The following is a 21,504-nucleotide window of genomic DNA, read 5'->3' on the forward strand; positions in this document are numbered from 1 at the left end:
GTTTCTGTTTGAAGTGCACCAATCCTTTTCATTCGAATGCCACTGTGAGGATACCTTGTGGGTAGGGGCTGGCATCCAGGTTGTACCTCAGGCCTGTTCACTCGCTCTCACAGTACTCACTCACTTAGCACCTACCCGGCTGCTTACTGCACCCCGCCTTGCCTTTTAGCCACGATGTGGAGGTACCAGTGTTGGACTGGGATGGACAAAGTGAAAAATCACACAACACCAGGTTATGGTCCAACAAATTTATTTGGAAGGATAGACTTTCAGAGCGCTGCTCCTTCATCAGGGAGCTAGTGGTTCCTTCCCCACTAGCTATCTGATGAATGAGCAGCGCTTCCTGGTGGTGTGGGATTTTTCACTTTGCCTTTTAATGTGTTTCCTCTTTAGCTGGTGCTACCTTGTGCATGACACTTCAGTCTTAACTTTTTGTTTGTTGGAGCACGGACAAAATTAGAAAGCTTACCATGGTTGTTAGCAGTGATCACTCAAAGGGATGGATATGTTGCTGTATGTCCCATGCCATGTCAACCTCACACTTGCACCACGTGCCAGTAGTGTATGCGGTAAACTCATCGCATGTGCTTCACCCAAAAGGCTCTGTGCCTCGGTGTGAGAGCGCTGGTCCTCAATTGAGTCCGGGGAGCCACCCTTCAGTAAGGGACTGGCAGCTCAGTAAGTCAAGGACACTGTCCAATACCAGCCCTGGAGAGTTCATCTGGTCATTCAGCTGCTCAGAGGCGAGGGTGAGGACTCTCTCCTCTTAATGAACGAGATGCTGAATTCAGGCGCTGACTTGACCTTTTTTGCCTTATTGCTGTTTTCTCCTGCAATCAGAGACAGGTAGTGTCAGAGTGAGATGGCAGCAGGTGGCCCAGGAGGAAAGGTGTCAAGGTGTCCTGAGTGAGTGAATAGACAGCGCAGAGGCCACGGAGGGTCAGTGAGCTTGGGGGGGGGGGGGGGGGGGGGGTGTTGGGTGGGTAAGAGCAGTTCAGGGAAGATGCTGTCTACCTGACGAAGGTGCAGCGCTCTGAAAGTTTGTACTCCCAAATAAAGCTGTTGGACCAGAACCTGGTGTTGTGTGATTTTTAACAGTGAGAGTAGTAGACTGTGGGAGCTGGGTGCAGGAGCGGAGACAGAGTTAAGTATGAATTAGCAGAGAGCGGGTGATGACACTTACCCTGGAAGAGTCCAGAAGGTCACTGACCTTCCTCCTGCACGGCTAGGCATTCCATCAGACAGCAGAGAATGCGCTGACTCAGATCAGGCTGGCAGGATATGATGGCATGGCATCTTCTGCCAATCCTGGGGGGCAAGGACAGCAGTCTTCTGCACCACCCTGTCCACCAGGACATTGAGGTCCCTCTGCACAAAGCAATTCCCCCTTCACCACCATGTCTAGGACAAATATCACAAACCGTGTCAGGACTAACACTGCTTGGCTGAGTCCAAAATAGCTTCTTAAAGGTGCCATCAATACCAAGGATCCCAGGAAATCACAGCAGGAGGGAGTACCTCCAGCTATGGCAACAGAGAGAATTGGGCTGGTATCAGTCAGGAGAGGCAACATAAGGGCAGGGGACATAGTTAATGTAGCAACATTACAACAATAGCACAATAGAACACACTAGGCTTTGTGGAGGGAAACCCATCCATGAAACTCAGTGAAATAACACTTTGCCTTAACGTGGTAAGTTCCAGCCCAGAGATACTATTCTGGGAAACGTATAGTGGGCAGTATCCACCATCTGAGGAAGAGGACCCTCTTTCCAAAAGTGTAGCTGTGATTGTAAACTCTTATTTTAATTCAGCTGAGAAGAGAACTGGTCCAACTAGAATAGATGATATACAGACCTCACAAAGGTCTGTCAAATTGTTCAATAAATTATCAGTGAAAAGGACTGAGACCACTAAAATGATCTTAAAGGGTCAGTGACAGTTGACACCAAGCCAAGAGTGCTTGCCCATGTTGAAACCCATGATGCAACTGGAGGCGCTAAGTTAACTGTGAGTAACCATAAAGACTTTGAATTCTGGGTAATCCAAGATGGAGGATGGGAAACACTTGTGGATGCAGGAGCTGCTCCTTTTTGAGATATTTTCAGTGTTGGAGCTGATTTCCTTGAATTCTTGGAGCAATAATTGCAGAATTATAAACTATTGCATTGTTTTGGAAATTTGAAGAAAAGATGAAAACAGAACACTTTCTGGATAGATATATGAATAGGAAAGGATCAGAGGGATATGGGCAAAATGCTGGCAAGTGAGACTAGATTAATTTAGGATATCTGATCGGCCTGGATGATTTGGACTGAAGGGTCTGTTTCAATGTTATACAGCTCTATGACTCTAAACTCCAAAGAATTTGGAAGGATGCTGGTTGTGAATTACATGGGAGACCACAAGGTTTGGAAAGGAAAATCCAAGTCCTGAATGAGAAAGTCCTGGATATTACTTGGAAATAATTAAATGAGGCATATTTGGCGTGGAATCAGAACAAGGTGAAAGATCTCAAAGTGTTCAGAGATCAAGCAGGGATACAACATTTACTGAACTACAAAAAGTGATTTAATAACATTCTTGGAAAAGTCAAAATTTTGATTGGGAATAGGAATGAGTTACTGGTATACAAGTAGGTTGTGTTGACTATATTATCTCAATGTATGAAACTTCCTCAGATAAGTTCAGAAAAAAAGAATGTATTGGTGGAATGAACACTAGATTGTAGACTTAACTGAATCTTTCTTTCCAGAATTAAAGGAAGAGTGAATGATATAGAATTCCCTGAGGACATTATGATCTTGGTGGGCAATGGAGAACTAGTGGATGTGGTCTAACTGGATTTCCAGAAGGCACCAAAAAAGGTAGCACAAAAAAAGTCAACTGCTTAAGATAAAGATGCAAAGCATTATGGGTAATATGTTAGCATGGGTAGAAGATTGGTTACCTAACAGAAAGAGTGGAGATAAATGGGTGTTTTTCTGGTTGACAATCAGTGGCTAGTAGTGTGCCTCAGGGATCAGTGTTGGGACTGTAACTGTTCACATGATTTAGAGTTGGGGACCAAGTGAAGTGTGTCAAAGTTTGCAGATGACACTGAGATGAGTGATAGAGCAAAGTGTTCAGAGGACACTAAAAGTCTGCAGAGGGATATAGATAGATTAAGTGAGTGGGCAACAGTCTGACAGATGGAGTGGCATGTTGGTAAATGTGAGGACATTCATTTTGGGAGGAATAACAGCAAAATAGATTATTATTTCAATCACGAAAAAGTGCAGCATGCTGCTGTGCAGAGGGAGCTGGGTGTCCTTATGCATGAATCACAGAAGGTTGATTTGGAGGTGCAGCAGGTCATTGAGAAGACAAATGGAATATTGTCTAAAGGGATTGAGTTTAAAAACAGGGCGGTTATGCTGCAGCTGTATAGGGTGCTGGTGAGGCCACACCGAGAGTACTGTGTGCAGTTTTGATCACCTAAAATTGAGAAAAGATATATTGGCACTAGAGGAGTACAGAAGAGATTCACTAGGTTGATTCTGGAATTGAGAGGGTGGGCTTATTGAGTAGAGTGGGACTGTACTGACTGGAATGTAGAAGAATAAGGAGGGATTTTACAGAAACATGTACAATTATGAAGGGAATAGGTAAGATCGAAGCAGGGAAGTTGTGTCCACTGGCAGGTCAAACTAGAACTAGGGAGTACAGCCTCAAAATAAAGGGTGCAGATTTAAAACTGAGTTGAGGAGGAACTTCTTCACCCAAAGGGTTGTGAACCTGTGGGATTCCCTGCCTGGTGAAACAGTTGAGGCTACCTCGTTGAATGTTTTTAAGGCAATTTTCAATATAATTTTGAACACTCAAGGAATTAAGGTTTATGGTGAGAGGGTGGGTGACTGGGGCTGAGTCCAAGCAAAGATCAGCCGTGATCATACCGAATGGCTGAGCAGGCTCGAAGGGCCAGACTGCCTACTCCTGCTCGTAGTTCTTATGTTAAAAATATGATATTAAGTCTCACTAATACTCCTTGTTACATGTACTTGCTTTTTGTTTCAATGAGCTTTCATTACTTTTTTAGTATGATATATGGAAGTTCGTGGATGAAATATTACCTGGTCAATATGTTATAAGCTATTTGTTAGGATTTTATGATTCCTGATAATCCATATTGTTCCATTCACATTGGTTGTTTGGTTACTTTTACAGCTTTGGAAACACAATATGTGCAAGTGTGTAAATGAAACTGAGATCAGTACAATCTGTAATAAAACTACAGATTATCACAAAGACTGGTTATAGCTTCAATGCCATTGGATGGCAGAGTTTTTACTTCCTCTGGATAGGGGGGTTGGCATTGGGATGACAGAGGCTGTTGAATCCTTGAATCAGTAAACATTTTATGGGTGGTCTGAAACCAACAATTTGTAAATTTCAACATTCAGTGCACTCTCCAAGAATTGTTGGTTGACTACGTTCAATTCCGCCTAGCAACAGGGACAGGACTTATTGCAAGTTTCTCAACAAAAGAACACTTCAGAACTCACTTTAGAGGAGCTCAAAGGCTTCAGATTGTTGAGAAAGTCAGCGAGTCTACAAATAGAAGACAGGCAAGGACAGAAGCAGACTCCTTGTTAGGTAACATTGCTGCTAGTTGTGCTGCTCACAACAACTGAACTACATGGACTTTGTGTGAAGGTGACATGGAGTTTTGGCAGCTGTTGGGACTCAGAGTCATTGAGATGCACAGCACGGAAGAAGACATCTGTCACAAATAATTCTTAGAGAAGTGGTTGAAAAGCTCACAAGCAATACTTCCTTGATACAAATGAACACTAAGGGGCAACTTTTTCACACAGAGGGTGGTGCGTGTATGGAATGAGCTGCCAGAGGAAGTGTAGAGGCTAGTACAATTACAGCATTTAAAAGGCATCCTGATGGTATATGAATAGGAAGGGTTTTGAGGGATATGGCTCAAAAGCTGACAAATGGGACTAGATCAATTTAGGATATCTGTTCGACCGAAGGGTCTGTTTCCATGCTATACAGCTCTATGACTAATATTCTATGACAAGGAAAAATCTGGGTGCAATTTTCCTCAGTGCATGTCCTCAGCATAATCATCTTCAGCTGCTTTAACAATGACCTTCCCACTGCCATAAGGTCATAAGTGGAGATGTTCACCACTGATTGCACAATGTTCAGCATTATCTATGATTTCTCAGATATTGAGCAGTCGATGTTCAATTGCAACAAGACCAAGATGACATCCAGGCCTGGGCTTGAAAAAGACAAGCAACATTCACACCACACAAATGCTAGTCAACTACCATATCCAATAAGAGAAAATCCAACCACTGCCCTTTGACGTTCAATGGCATTACCATCGCTGAATCCACCACCAGCAACATCTGTGGATTAACATTGACCAGAAACTCAGTTGGACTCACCTTATAAATACAGTGGCCATCAGAGCAGGTCAGATTTAATAGTAAAGTGAGTAACTCACCACCTAACGCCCTAGGCTTTTCCATCACTCAAAAGCAGTATGGTGGAACACTCCTCACTTGCCTGGATGAGTGCAGCTCCAACAACATTCAAGAAACTTGGCACCATCCAGGATAAAGCAGCCCACTTGATTGGCATCACATCCACAAGCATTCACCCCCTCCATCACCAATGCTCAGTTGCAGCAATGTGTACTATGTACAAGTTGCACTGCAGAAATTCATCAAAGATGCTTAGACAGCACCTTCCAACCCTATGACCACTTTCATCTAGAAGGATAAAGGCAGCAGATTCCTGCAAACACCACCACCTGAAAGTTCCCCTCCCAAGTCACTCACCATCCTGACTTGGAGTTCCATCACTGTCCCTGGTCAAAATCCTGGGATTCCCTCCCTCAGGGCATTGTGGGTCAACCTAAACTGCAGCGGTTCAAGAAGGCAGCTCAGCACCACTTTCTCATGGGCAACTATGGACAGGCAATATATGCCGGCCACCCAGCGGTGCCCACATCCCTTGACAGAATTAAAAAGAAACTGGATTTATACCTGTGAATGTGTACTAGACTGCAGTTTTGAAGTCTAGGAGAGTTTAGACCAAGGAAGGTAGAGGGAATAAACAGAGAATGAAAGCAATCGTTGAAGAAGTCTATGATGGAAAGATTCTTGAGAGGGAGTTTCAAGGCCAGATTTGCTGAAGTGAAAAATTGTGATTCCTTGAGAAGTTCAATGAGATTTGACAACCACAGTGTCATTTACGTCTGAAGGCAGCTGCTGAGAAATCCATGGGGTCTGCCTTGATTGCATTAACTATTGGGTGTACATTGTAGGATGTTTGATCACAGTCCATTCATGATCTTACTGAGGCTTACTCCCGTGTCCCAACTAGATTCCAACTAGAGAGCCCCTGTGTGAGTCATCCCCTATCAGATTAAAGGCCGTCTGTAATAAAGGATTTCCTGCCCAATATCCTCTGAGCAAAATTAATGTGTAATCGCATTGTTGAAAGAGAAAAGCCACTGTAAAACTTAGAAATTGCTGTAAGCCCTGATGGACCTCTGATAAAAGTTTGGGAAAACACAATGGGTAACTGGGGGCAGAAGGCTCTCTTATTAACAGAAGGGAAGCTCATCACAGCAAATGGATAAACTGTTCATCATTCACTGTCTTGGTGAAGATGGCTGTGTTGCAGAGGTATGGTATCATCAGCCCTGTCTGTACACTTGTGGAGACCAGGAGCCATTTTAACAGCCATGTTTATTTTGGAACACTACTTCATCATCCAAAACTATGGAGTCTTGTGATTTTATCATCTTCCTAAGAATCTTGGTTCACACATTTTTCTTTAGAAATAGAAGTTATGGTCTCTAGGCAAACCATAACATAAATTTGGCAGCCTGGTCTGGAATTGTAGCAGTTGAGAAAGGCACGAAATTGTCCAGTGTAGGAAATGTGAATTTTTCTTGCAAAATGTGGGGAATGTCCCCAGTTAGCAGTACAAAAAAAAGAACATGACAAATCTAACAGAATTAGAAGATTTAAAAGAAGGTAAATATATAGCATTGCTGTACTGCACCTTTTAAAAACTTTAAGACAAGGAAGAGGGAACAGAATTACAATTACAAAGGTTAATGTCTTCAAGGGAAAGATTACTGCAGAATTCATGAGCTTTAAACTAAGAATTAAAATTCACAACTTGGTTGGAGAAATAATTTCACTGGTATCAGTTAGTATCACAGATGGGCAAAATAGAACATTAGATTGGACATCTTAGAGAGAACGTTTATTCAGATACAGAATTGCTTCAAGCTTAAACACTAAACTCAAGCTGAATGAGTAAATATTCTATTCTATTCGATTGGTCCTATAGCAGGGGATGTTTTAAATCACAAAAACATAACAGATGACACAGATACTTTTGAAGAACTGGCTCTATAAGTATTTAACGATTAATCTGAAATCAAACACAAGTTTTTCAGAGTAAAATTGACCAAGAATCCTGCTGACTTCATTAATGATTTCATTAGTGACTTCTACCAATTCATGCCTATGGAGCTTTGAAATCAGAATTTATAAACAACCAATTTGTTACTGGAATTATTAATGAATCATCAGATTGTTTACAGACCAATGACAATCTGACTTCTGCAAAAGATATTCAGGTTGTGCTGAAGCAGAAACAAGGAAGAAACACAGACAAATCCTGAGAAGAGAAAGATAACATTATCACAGGAACGCAACAGCACCTACTCACTTTATAAGGTATAAACACACCAAAGTCACATATGACAAACCACCAGAAAGAACTGGCTAAACAGCTAATGCTCAGGGTTAGTGCCAGAGTTGAAAACATTGCAATGTACAGAGATGAAACAACATGGTCCAGGTGACATAACGTTCAAGCAATATTCCTTTTAAGATGCGTGACTAGACATGTAAGCAACCACTCCAAGATTCTACACAAGGTGAATCAGAACAACAATTGTTCCACTGTTTCTAATTTCAGAAATCATTGCTGTGCAAGGCCTTTGGAGGTCCAGGAAGTCAGAAAGAAAATAAGAGGGATGTTGCTCTTAAGATTAAAAGTATGTTGCAAGTAAAGCTGTAACACAAAGAGCACGAGAGAATTAAGAATGTATCCATAACTTACATTAAACACTTCTTACTTTTGAACCTGCATGCAAGTCATGACTTCAACATTCTTGAGGTGGAAGAAGGCATTCAAACAGCAATAATGAAACGTCTTGTTTGACACCCTCATCCAATTTTCTCTGCACTAACATTGATTGATGTCTCCTCTGGTCGTTCCAACAGATCAAGGAAACCAAGTTATGTCAAATCAATCCAAAGGGAAGCCAATCAAACAACAACTAGTCCAGGAGCAAACTGTTGTCATCCAACCAGTCAAAGGGCAATCAATAAAAGATTTAATTGGGCTTCCAAGATTGATGGCTGAATTCAAAAAAGAGGAGAGAAACTTTTGAGGATCCTTGCTGAAGAGCTTTCAGATGAGAAAAGTCAACAAAGTTTGCAAGCAGACACAAATATTGACAAGAATGCACACAAAACCCACTCAAGCTTGTAAGTAATTTTTAACTGAAGTTGTTCAGAGAGTCTGAAGAACAAATTGCCAGAGCAGACACGATTTTGGTTGTCAGATGATGAGACAACATGAATTCAAGAGGAACTATCAATTCTTCTGTTTTCCAAAACAGAATTATCACTATCAGTGTAAAAATAATTAATAATTAGCATTGTTCCTTGACTAGGGTTGGGATAATATCTGGGGCACCAGTACAGCAACTACAGAGGGCAAACGAAGACATCAAACCTAATTAACAAGTTGAAGTAAAGGGTCAATACAGATACAGCCAACAGATTGAGAATAACCCGTGGCATGTGCCTCTGGCTGACGTTCCTGACTCTTAAACTTGCAAGATGTGTGTCCAGCTGCAGCTCGTCTTTGACCGCATGATGGCTCTGGAGCTGTGGATGGACTCACTGTGGAGCATCCGCGATGCTGAGGAGGTTGTGGATAGCACATTTAATGAATTGGTCACACCGTGGATTAGAATTGTTGAGGGAGACAGTGAAGGGGTGATCAAAAGGCAGAGAAAGAGTAGGAAGGCAGTGCAGGTGTCCTCTGCGGTCATCTCCCTCCAAAACAGTGTGGTGGGCACTGCTGTTCAGAAGGGTGGGAAAAAGACTTATAGGGCCATAGTCACAGAGGATTCTATTATGAGGGGGGTAGATAGGTGGTTTTGTGGCTGAAAACAGGACTCCCGGATGGTATGTTGCCTCCCATGTGCTCGGGTCAGGGATGTCATCGATCGGCTGCAGAACATTCTGAAAGAGGAGGGTGAACAGTCAGTTGTCGTGGTGCATATAGGCACCAATGATATAAGAAAAAAATGAGATGAAGTCCTGAAAGCTCTCAGGGAGCTATGGGAGAAGTTAAAGAGGAGGACCTCAAAGGTAGTGATCATGGGATTGCTACCAGTGTCATGTGCTAGCCAGGGTAGAAATGAAAGAATAGGCTGGATGAACACATGGCTTGAGGTTTGGTGTAGGAGGGAGTGGTTCAGATTTGTTGAACATTGGGACCGGTTCTGGGGAAGGTGGGACTATTAAAAATTGGATGGTCTACACCTGAACCTGACTGAAACTAATGTGCTTGGGGGAGTTGTTGCTACTGTTGTTGGGGAGGGTTTAAACTAATGTGGCAGGGGGCTGGGAACCAGAAGAGAAGATTAGTAGACAGTGAGATGGAAACTAGAGACTATAAGAATCATGAAGTTAGCATTACTAAGGGGAAGAGTAGGCAGAGATCAGATGAATACAAAAGAACAGGCGGCCTGAAGTGCATATAATTTACTGCAAGGAGTATGGTGGGTAAGGCAGATGAACTTAGGGCTTGGATTGGTGCCTGGGAGTATGATGTTATTGTGATGACAGAGACTTGGTTGAAGGAAGGGCATGATTGGCATCTAAATGTTCCAGGATATAGAAGCTTCAGACAGGACAGGGAGGGAAGTAAAAGTGGGGAAGGAGTTGCATTGCTGGTCAGGGATGATATCATGTCTGTGCTAAAGGAGGACACTATGAAGGGCTTGAGCAGTGAGGCATTATGGGTAGAGCTAAGAAATAAGAAGGGTGCAGTTGCATTGTTGGGGCTGTATTACAGGCCTCCCAACAGTGGGCGTGAGGTAGGAGAACAAATAGGTAAACAGATCATGGAAAGCTGTAGAGGCAACAGGATGGTGGTGAAAGGAGATTTTAATTTTCCCAACATTGACTGGGATACACTTAGCATCAGAGGTCTGGATAGGGCAGAATTTGTCAGGAGCATCCAGGAAAGTTTTCTAGAGCAGTCTGTCAGTAATCCAACAAGGTACAGGGCCATATTGGACCTAGTGTTGGGGAATGAGCCAGGACTGGTGGGATTTCTTTCGGAATAGTGACCACAATTCTATAAGTTTTAGAGTATTCGTAGAAAAAGGGAAGAGTACTAAACTGGGCCAAAGCCAATTATATCAAAATTCGGCAGGAGCTGGGAAATGTGGTTTGGAGCAACTATTTAAAGGCAAGTCCACATTTGATATGTGGGAGGCTTTCAAAGATGGGTTGATGATAGTGCAGGATAGGCATGTCCCTTTGAAAACAAGGGATAGGAAAGGCAAGATTCATGAACTGTGTTTGACAGGAGAAATCGTGAGACTAGCCAAAAGAAAAAGGGAAGTGTACATAAGGTCCAGGCAGCTTAGAACAGAATGGGCATTTGAGGAATATCAGGAGAATAGGACCAATCTTAAAGGAGGAATCAAGGCGGCTAAAAGGGATCATGAAATATCTTTAGCGAGCAGAATTAAGATAATCTGAAGGCCTTTTATTCTTAAATAAGAAGCAAGAGGGTAACTAGAGAAGGACTGGTCCACTAAAGGATAAGGAAGGAAGGTTGTGTGTCAAACCTGAGAAAATGGGTGAGATTCTCAATGATTATTTTGCATCAATGTTCACTGAGGAGAGGGACTCTGCATCACGTTGATATAAGGAGGGAAGATGTGTTGGATAGGCTAAAGGATGTTTAGGGGGACAAATCCTCAGGACCGGATGGGATCTATCCCAGGTTGTTGAGGGAGCTGAGAGGGGAAAAAGCTGGGGCCCTGACAGATATCTTTGTGGCATCCTTAAATACAAGTGAGGTGTCGGAGGACTGGAGGGTTGCTCATGTTGTCCCCCTGTACAAGAAAGGTAGTAGGGATATTCCAGGTAACTACAGACCAGTGAGCCTGATGTCAGTGGTGGGAAAGTTGCTGGAGAAGGTACTGAGGGATAAAATCTATTTATATTGGAAAAGAATGGGCTTATCAGTGATAGGCAATCTGGTTTTGTGTGGGGGAGATCATGCCTTACCAAGTTAATAGAGTTCTTTGAGGAAATGACCAAGTTGATAGATTAAGGAAGGGCATTAGATGTCATATACATGGACTTTAGTAAGGCGTTTGATAAGGTTCCCCATGGTAAACTAATGGAGAAAGTGAAGTCACATGGTGTGCAGAGTTTTCTAGCTAGGTTAAAGAACTCGTTGAACAACAGGAGACAGAGAGTAGTAGTTGAAGGGAGTTTCTCAAAATGCAGAAAGGTGTTCCATAGGGATCAGTGTTTGGGCCTTTGTTGTTTGTGATATACATAAGTGATCTGGAAGAAGGCATTGTTGATCTGATGAGTAAGTTTGCAGATGACATGAAGATTGGTGGAGTAGCAGAAAGCATAGGCGACTGTCAAAGATTACAGGAGAATATAGATAGACTGGAGAGTTGGGCGCAGAAGTGGCAGATGGAGTTCAATCCAGGCAAATGTGAGGCGATGCATTTTAGGAAGTCTAATTCTAGAGCAAACTATACTGTAAACAGAAGAGCCTTGGGAAATGTTGATGAGCAGAGAGATCTGGGAGTTCAGGTCCATTGTACCCTGAAGATGGCTGCACAGGTAGATAGATTGGTCAAGAAGGCATATGGATTGTTTGCCTTCATCGGACGGGGTATTGAGTATAAGAGCTGGCAGGCTATGTTAAAATTGTGCAAGACTTTGGTTCGGCTGCATTTAGAATATTGTGTACAGTTCTAGTCGTCACATTACCAAAAGGATGTGGATGCTTTGGAGGGGGTGCAGAGAAGGTTTACGAGGATGTTGCCTGGTATGTAAGGTGCTAGCCATGAAGAGAGGTTGAGTAGATTAGGATTGTTTTCATTAGAAAAAAAGGAGATTGAGGTCCACAAAATCATGAAGGATATTGACGTGGTAGATAGAGATACACTTTTTCCCAGGATGAGGGATTCAAAATTAAGAGGTCTCGCATTCAAGGTGAGAGGTGAAAAGTTTAAGGGGGATACACGCGGAAAGTGTTGTACAGAGAGGGCAGTGGGTATCTGGAACACAATGCCAGCAGAGATAGTAGAGGCAGGCATGGTAGATACATTTAAGGTGCTTCTAGGAAGATGCATGAGTAGGTGGGGAACAGAGGAATACAGATGCTTTGAAATTGGGCGATAGATTTAGACAGTGGATTTGGATTGGCTCAGGCTTGGAGGGCCGAAGGGCCTGTTCCTGGGCTGTAAATTTTCTTTGTTCTTTAAGATTTGCTTGCACATCTTGAAGATAATCTGAATGAATTCATGGAAGCCAGACCAACGTTCACAGATTCAGGGCATAGTGTAAAGGAAGAAATTACCTGGGTCAGTAATCAAGGACAATACAAAGAAAAAAAATACTTGCCTACAGCAAACACAGCTTCTTCTTTCGTGAGATTAAAAGTCCCCGAGATGTTGAGGACTAATTGATTCGGCTGAGTAATGTTCCTCTGTGAAAGAAATTCCAGTGATTAAAGGTTGTGGAAATAAATTATTGGCCAACCATGACTGGCATCCTCCACAAAGTACACTCAGGAGAGAAAAAGGTCCTCTAGCACAGAGACGATTTGCAGATTCTGCAAAGTCAATATTAAAGTTAACGACCACCTTTCTCAAGGCAAAGAACTTCCGTGTCTGAAGAGAACATGTTCTGGGAACATTATAAAACCTTCTGAAATTTGTGAAGTTAGAGACTTGGAGATGGGGCTGGGAGTTGGGTAGTGGTGAAGTGGGGGAACAGACACAGCAGTATTAGATGTAACTATATACATAAATGTACAAATGTTAGCAAAGGATAACCAAAAAAATTAGGGTGAAGATGTGATATAGGTAATGGTTCTGAAAGGGTGGAATTTGGAGACTGTATTAAGCTCCACCTAATCTGATGTCATCATGATGGCTTGAGTAGAGATATCTTAGAATCTCCTCGACCTATATCCACGAGTTTACTCATAGTCTTAATAACAAAGTTTAATGAAGTAATGTAACATATTGAATTATGATGCAATAAATGACATCTTGTTAAGATTCTCTCGCTGTTGGTTCTATACCACTGAGAACCTTGTTAGGTTCTTAACTCAGATAAAGGGAGATAGAAGCTTTCTCTGTCCCCAAATACCACACAGTGCCAACACTGACTAACCTTTCAGTAACCTTTTATAGTCCACTTTTGACACATCACAACTGAGCTGAGTAGAATGCTGTTTCTTCCATTTAAAACTAATTCCTTGTCAGTTGTTCTGCTTTCCTGTAAGTACTTTACATCGAGCTGAATTGCCGTAACACCAAGCAGTTTCTGTGTGATGTTTTGCTTCCGTGCGTCTGTCTACTGAGGTCTCACACTATTTCAAATAATGAAGCTTTATTAGAAGCTTTGTGGGAAAGTTATTTGTTGAACAACAAACAGAAATTTGTTGACATAGGCAAGAAAGGTCACTTTTATTTAGTTACTTACTTGCACATCATTACATGTCAGAAACACGTTAACCAGGATTGCAATCCATAAAGTGTCATTTGCTACCCATCCAACCTCCAAACAACCTCAGTTTCAAAGATTTCATAGAAGAAGCTGGTAATAAAACTGGAAGACATGTTTAGCCTGACTCTTTTTGATAAGCCATTCGAGGGATTAAAATCTGCCCTCTCCAGTGGACATAGGAAGAGCAGGAGAGTTATCCCCAGTGTTCGAACCAATATTTAACTATCAACCAACTACACAAAAAAAAACCATGATCACATTCCTGTTTGTGGAAGCTTGCTCTGTGGTCTCTTACAATAGTGATTCATTTCAAAAGTAACTTCATTGAATGTAAAGTACTTTAGGCTGTACCAAGGTCATGGATGGGGCTAGGTAAATTTAAGTGTTCCTGACCACTCTACTCTGAGCAATTGGAAATGGGGACTAAATGCTGGCCTGGCCAGTGACATCCACATTCCCTCAACAAGTGCAGGAAATATAAATACAACCAAACAGGTATAGGGGGAATGCTATGACCAATTTTTAAACTTTCTGTTCTTAAAGAGAATGTTTGTAAAAAGTGTATTACATATGCAGCTATTGGGGCGGCACGCTGGTGCAGTGGTTAGCACTACTGCCTCATGGTCCCAGGTTCAGTTCCAGCCTCGGGTGACTGTCTGTGTGGAGTTTTCACATTCTCCCCGTGCCTGCGTGGGTTTCCTCCGGGTGCTCCGGTTTCCTCCCACAGTCCAAAGATGTGCAGGTCAGGTGACTTGGCCATGCTAAATCGTCCATAATGCTAGGTGCATTAGTCAGAGGGAAATGGGTCTGGGTGGGTTGCTCTTTGGAGGGTTAGTGTGGACTGGTTGGGCCGAAGGGCCTGTTTCCACACTGTAGGGAATCTAATCTAATTGCTTCAGAAAATATGCTGTGATCATTCTCTCACTCTTAAATTTTAATTTCTTTTGGTACTTCCAGCTGTACTGTCTTTACAATTGTTAGTCTGAAGAGAATATTCTTTTAACTGCATTTTAGTTCCTTTAAAGTTTTAAATGCTGCATGATAGAAAATATAATGGGGGGGGGAAACAAAGGGAGTGCTGATCTTCAGTCTGTATCTGTATCGCAATTAAATTTTGTAAGCTGTAGGAATCCAAACATAACAACCTTACAGCTAAAAGTCATTCTGCAGCTTCTCATAATGATGCTAGTCCAAGCTATTAATGATACAGTGGTCTCTGTGCTTTGTCAGACAGTGAAAGTGCTGAGACATCTGTCCTGTGATACCCTTATGGGAGAGTTTCTACACAACAAAGATTCTGCTTCTATCTGTCTTTACTGTCAAAGGTTGTTCCAAAGTTACTTAGCATTTATTTTCTTCCTTTTCCAGTCTTGTTGTTCAGATATTTTAATCAACCTGTTCAGACATCAGTCTGGTGTAGGTGGGACTTGAACGTTGGCCTCCCAACTCAAAAGTAGAGACACTACAAAAGATGCTCATCCAAATCAACTTGGTGGTTTTACTGGCATTTAGTGTGATCACTTCTCCAATTTTCACAGCTTGTTTCTTGTAAAGTGGCCACACTTGCTGAATGAGGTCGAAGCAGTCTGTGGAGATGAGGAAGAATGGAGAAAGAAATCAAAATTGCTCTTCATGTTGCATGAAATGAGGATAACTTTCCAAGCAGTCTGAATGTCAAACGTAGTTAAACTGATGACAAAGCACAATTAGGGACAAAAGTCACTTACATTTATTTGCTTTAAGTGCTCCACGGAGTTATATCAGTATAGAAGGTTGAATTTTGACCCATTGACCCTCTGTCCATCAATTCCGTCAATCCAATTCTCTCATCTAACCACATAGCACAGTAAGCCTATTACCCTCAAATATCTGTCCAATTTATTTTTGAACTCAAGTATTATCTCCAGTCTCACCTCCTTTCTATGTTGACAGTTCCAGTTTATTACCGTTCACTGAATAAAAAAAATCTTCATTTCCCTGTTTGCATCTTTATAGAAACTATTGCTTAAAACCTCAAAACTGTATTTCCCAAGCTTTAGACCATCAGCTAATTGGAACAGATTTTCATTACTTACCTTACTTAAATTTGTTATAATCTCATAGACCTTTATCAAAGTCTTGGAAGCTAATTGTAGAGTGGCTCAACTCACGGCATAGCTCTTTCCTGTCACTAAAAATGGCAGGCCCCATAAACTCTTTAATGTTTCCAGTAATTCCTGGACCAATGTACTCACAACTGAAGTTGGTACCTTTGAAGTTCTTTTTTTAATCAATGAAACCACTTTGGAATCACTGGGATTTACTGAAAAACTAGACATCTTTCCACCTTTGGTTAGAGACAAAAAGAAACAGCAGATACTGGAATCCAGGTTAGACCAGCAAGAGGCTGGAAGAACACAGCAAGCCAGGCAGCACCAGGAGAAGTCAGTTTTACCAGTGTAATCCTTCTTCAGGACTGGGAGTGGCTCCCTTTATCTGCAGCTTCCCTTACACCCACCCACAGTCCTGAAGAAGGGTTTTACACAAAAGGTTGACTTCTCCACCTCCTGATGCTGCCTGGCTTGCTGTGTTCTTCCAGCCTCCTGCTTGTCTACCTCTTTCCATCTTTGGGCAATTCTAAGTTACCTTGTGTCTGCTTCACACATATTCATTGATACAGCAATTCTGTTGCATGTAAAAACCTAAGAGCTGGGAAATAAAGACAAACATGAGCTAGAGCTAGCTGAAAAAATAATTTCATTTTGTTGAACCAAGTTATTGTTATTATTACAATAGTTAAAACCTAACAGTGACTATTGTAAACAAAATATAAGAAAAGTTTTGATACTGCTATGTTTAGACTTGATGGACTTAAGAGGTGAGATAATCAGTGGATTGAGTGGCCTTCCTTGTGCCAGAATGACTCTACTACTGTAGGACTCTATTAGGGCAATGTTGTTAAAGGTAGAACTTTGAGAGGTATTTCTCTGAACAAGTTAGTTGGATCTGTTATTGCATATATTCCGACTGGTGAGAATAAGTTTGTGTAGTATTTGAACATTGAGCTGGTGACCATGCCCAGCAAGAAATATAACCTTCTATGTTTGATACACATTTGGAATCATTTGCTATATACTTGATGGCTTGAGATTGTAAGCATTTGGATTCTGCACTCAGAAGTAGTAATTTGCCAAACTGTTTTTGATGGCTCTTAAATATCCCATGCTGAGTTAATGGCCAATACCCACAGAACATGGAAGTTATTTATGAAATACCAGATACCAGTCGATGTCTGCATTTTACTGCCTGTGCATCTCTTTCGAAAATTCAGCATCTATATTTTCTTCACTTTGGAAGATCGAATTTGAATGCAGAATACAGGGTTCAAGGCAGGATTCTTAGCAGTATGGAGGAACAGAGGGATCTTGGGGTCCGTGTCCATATATCCCTCAAAGTTGAAACCCAGGTTGACAGAGTTCTTAAGAAGGCATATGGTGGGTTGGCTTTCATTAGCAGGGGGATTGAGTTTAAGAGCCGCGAGGTTATGCTGCAGCTCTATAAAATCCTGGTTGGTATGTACAGTACCAGTCACCTCATTATAGGAAAGATGTGAAAACAGAGGGGTGACATGGTGGCTCAGTGGTTAGCACTGTTGCTTCACAGCGCCAGGGGGCCAGGTTCGATTCTAGCCTCAGTCTGTGTGGAGTTTGCACATTCACCCCATGTTTACGTGGGTTCCCTCTAGGTGCTCTGGTTTCCTCCCACAATCTAAAGATGTGCAGGTTAGGTGAATTGGTTATGCTAAATTGTCCAAAGTGTTCAGGGATGTATAGGTTAGGTGCACTAGTCAGGGGGAGTAATGGGTCAGGTGGGATACTTTTTGAAGTGGCAGTGTGGATTTGTTGGGTTGAAGTGCCCATTTCTGCACTGTAGGAATTCTAATTCTCATAAATATGAGAGGGTGCAGAGGAGATTTACCAGGATGCTGCCTCGACTGGAGGCATATCTTCTGAAGAAAGGTTGAGGGAGCTAGGGCTTTTCTTATTGGAGAGAAGAAGGATGAGAGGTGACTTGATAGAGGTGTACAAGATATTGAGAGGCATAGATAGAGTGGATAGCCAAAGACTTTTCCCCAAGGTAGGAATGTCTATCATGAGGGGATATAATTTTAAGGTAATTAGAGAAAGTTTTAGGGCAGAGGTAGGTACTTTACTCAGAGAGGCAAAAGTGAGGACTGCAGATGCTAGAGTTCAGAGTCAAGATTAGAGTGGTACTGGAAAAGCACAACAGGTCAGGCAGCATCCGAGGAGCAGGAAATTGACGTTTCAGGCAGGAGTCCTTCATCAGGAGTGAGCTTTGTTTCAACGTGTATTTAATTTGTTGATGCGTGGACAGAGGGGGATGAAGGTTAGGCCTTTGCTGAGGACTGATCATTCATCGTCATTGAGGGGGAGTTCTGGGGGATGGTGAAAACTCGGCAGGGCTGGGAGCTAACTGGTATAGGTGTGGAGCTGGAAGTGGGGGCGGAACCAGTAATTGGAGTGGGAGTGGTGATAGGGGGAATGGGGGTGGAGTCATTAGCAGAGGAGATATTCCTTTCAGCATTCTGGGGGGCAGGAAGAGTGACAGTGGGATCCATGTCGAGGTGGGGGATGCGTGTCAGCAGTATGTAGGTGAGTGGTATTGGTAGGGATGGAAGTGGTGGCAACGATGGCAGTGGAGGGAAGCGGAAGGTGCAGAACACATGACATCTGCGATGACATGAGGGGCGGAAGTGATGTTACACGTGGTGCATGTGAAATCGTTAGGGGTGGAAGCGGCCGCGAAGGGGACGGAAGTGACAGCATCGATCGCCGTTGGGATGGTGGCTGTGCTGGCCTCATGGCTAATGGCAACCAAGCAGTTCTGGAGGCCAGGGGAGCCTTCTGGAATGTTTGAGGAGTGCTAGTTATGGAGGTGGGTATATAAACGTTTGTTGTACTTACAGTTTTTGATGTTTGAGATAGTGTAGAAATATTGTTTGTTGAGAGTATGAATTCTCCTTAGGATTTAATACAGAAGAGATCCTTTATGGTTCTGAGAGAGTGTGGCCCTCAGTTGAGGCATAGCTGACTGTAGAGAGGTTCGGTGGTGGCACATGGCTGCTAATGTGGAGCGGAGTTTCCTGAAGGAGAACCTTTGCTGGTGATTTTAAATTTGTCGTCTGTACTGGTTGTCCTGCTCGGACCCAAACTGTACTGGTTTGAATGTAATCCAGAGTCCATGTGGGATCAGTGTTGCAGAGGCAAGCACTGATGAAGCAGATGTGGCTGTGATAGCAAGTCTGTTTCAGGACATGGTAGAAGAGCTCATTCCTGATGAAGGGCTCCTGCCCGAAACGTTGATTTTCCTGTTCCTCGGATGCTGCCTGACCTGCTATGCTTTTCCAGCACCACTCTAATCTTGACACTTTTCTCAGGGAGTGGTGGGCATGTGGAATGCACTGCCAGTGGTGGTAGTAGCGTTGGATACAGTAAGGACATTTAAGCAACTCTCAGATAGGCACATGGAAGATAATACAATGAAGGGTATGTAGGTTAGTTTGATCTGAGATTAGGATAAAAGTTTGGTACAACACAGAGGGCTGAAGGGCCTGTACTGTTCAATGTTCTGTGCCCTAAAAATAGAAAATATGATAAATTCCAATAAACATGTACCAGCTTTCAGCTGTCACATAATTTGACTTCGTTAAAAAATATGTTGAGTGGTCTCTAATCATTGTAACAATACAATTTATTAGAAAAGTTCCATGGATGTGAGATGCAGTAAATGAAACTAAACTGATTGCACTGCATTTTGAGGAAGAGAGTTCCAATGATTCTGAACCCGTTATGTGAAAAAAAATCTTTTTCCTTGTCTTAATTGGACGATTTCTTATTTTTAAATAATGGCCTCTAGTTTGAGGTTCCCCCAAGAGTGGAAAACACCTTCTTTACATCCATCCCTCAGAATCTGGTATGTTTCAATCACATAGTTCTAGATTTAAGTGATTTGGTGGACTCTCAATGGATTCCAAACAATTCAGGAAAACTTAAAACTCAGTGTTACATTGAAAACTTACTCGCTCAAGCCACTGAAAACACTGTCCATGTGTCTTTATGCTGAAGGGAGGAATATTTTTATTTTCTATTTGGGCAAGTACAGTTGTCATCAACCATTCTTAGATGACATGAAGGACATTGATCTGTTGCTTAAAGAGCTACCCATGCACCCCCCCCCCCCACCCCGGCATCCCATAAAGACATGTTTCACCAATTTCTGTGATCCCTTCCTGGGTGACCCTCACTGAGTCAGTGCTGAGGAGGGGCCATGAGGCTGCTATCCAAGGGTGCACTGGAGGGTGAGACTTTTTCTAAATGAGTGAGCTAAGGTGATCTATACAGCCTTCTTCTGCTGACTGGTTTGTGATCTAGAAAAGGGTGGTGATTTTAATAGTAGCTAATTTTTAAACAGTAACTTACTGTCTGTGTAAGTACTTATCAAAATTAATGGACCATAGGATGATTATAATCCTATCTGTCTGGTGTAAACCAAACGTGTGGATGGATAAAATATTCTAGTCATAGAATCACAGACACATAGAGCACAGAAGAGACTGCCAGTCCACTGACATGTGTCTGTACTGATTTATCTACACTAATCCTCAGTCAGGTCCCCCCTCAATTTTCTCTGCTCTAAAGAATAGAACCTGAGCCAATCCAGCCTCTCTTCATAACTAAACTGCTCCGTCTCAGGCAACATCCTGGTGAATCTCCTTTGCCCCCCTCCAGTGCAAGCACATCCTTCCTACAGAACGGCAAGCAATACTCCAGCAGTGGCCTGAACCAAGTTCTGCACAGTTCCAACATAACGCCACTGCTCTTTTACTCTGTGTCACGACTGATAAAGGCACAGGTCACGTACAACTTTTTAACCACCCTATTCACCCATCCTGCCACCTTCAGGATCAGCGGGCAAGCATCCCAAGCTGCCTCTGTTCATGTGTGTTTTTAACCTGCTCTCCTGAGCTGCCAGCAAGCTGCTCAAAGCCTTCTGGGTACTTTTTGTCATTTTCGCAGCAGGATCTGAGAGTAATTTTGGGGAAGTTATTGTCTCCTGTCAAAGAGAAAATGGACCAGGACAAGTTTCAATGTCGGAGCAAATCACTGCAGATGCTGGAATCTGTCCTGAGAACAACAAATGCTGAAGATCACAGTGGGTCAGACAGCATCCATGGAGAGAGAGCAAGCTAATATTTTGAGTCAAGATAACTCTTCATCAGAGTGTGGAGGCAGCTGCATTTATGCAATAGTTGGAGGGTGGCATTTGGAGGGCTGTTGGAGAAAGGATGTTAATAATTCAGATTACATGATTGGAATGTGAGAATAACAGAATAATGGAGTATCTAACTGCTAGACTGGGAAGAGCAGACAGCAGACATGATGACTGGGAATATAACAAGCAAATCTAAAAAGAAAGAAATCGATCACAATTTAAAGGTGTTGAACTCAATATTAAGTCCAGAAGGTTGTAAAGTGGATTTAATATTGAATTCAACACCTTCAATCTGTGAACCCATTCCTTCCCTTTCTTTTAGCTTGACTTGTTACATTCTCTG

The sequence above is a fragment of the Hemiscyllium ocellatum genome, chromosome 19 (assembly GCF_020745735.1).
Source record: "Hemiscyllium ocellatum isolate sHemOce1 chromosome 19, sHemOce1.pat.X.cur, whole genome shotgun sequence".
Classification (NCBI taxonomy): domain Eukaryota; kingdom Metazoa; phylum Chordata; class Chondrichthyes; order Orectolobiformes; family Hemiscylliidae; genus Hemiscyllium; species Hemiscyllium ocellatum.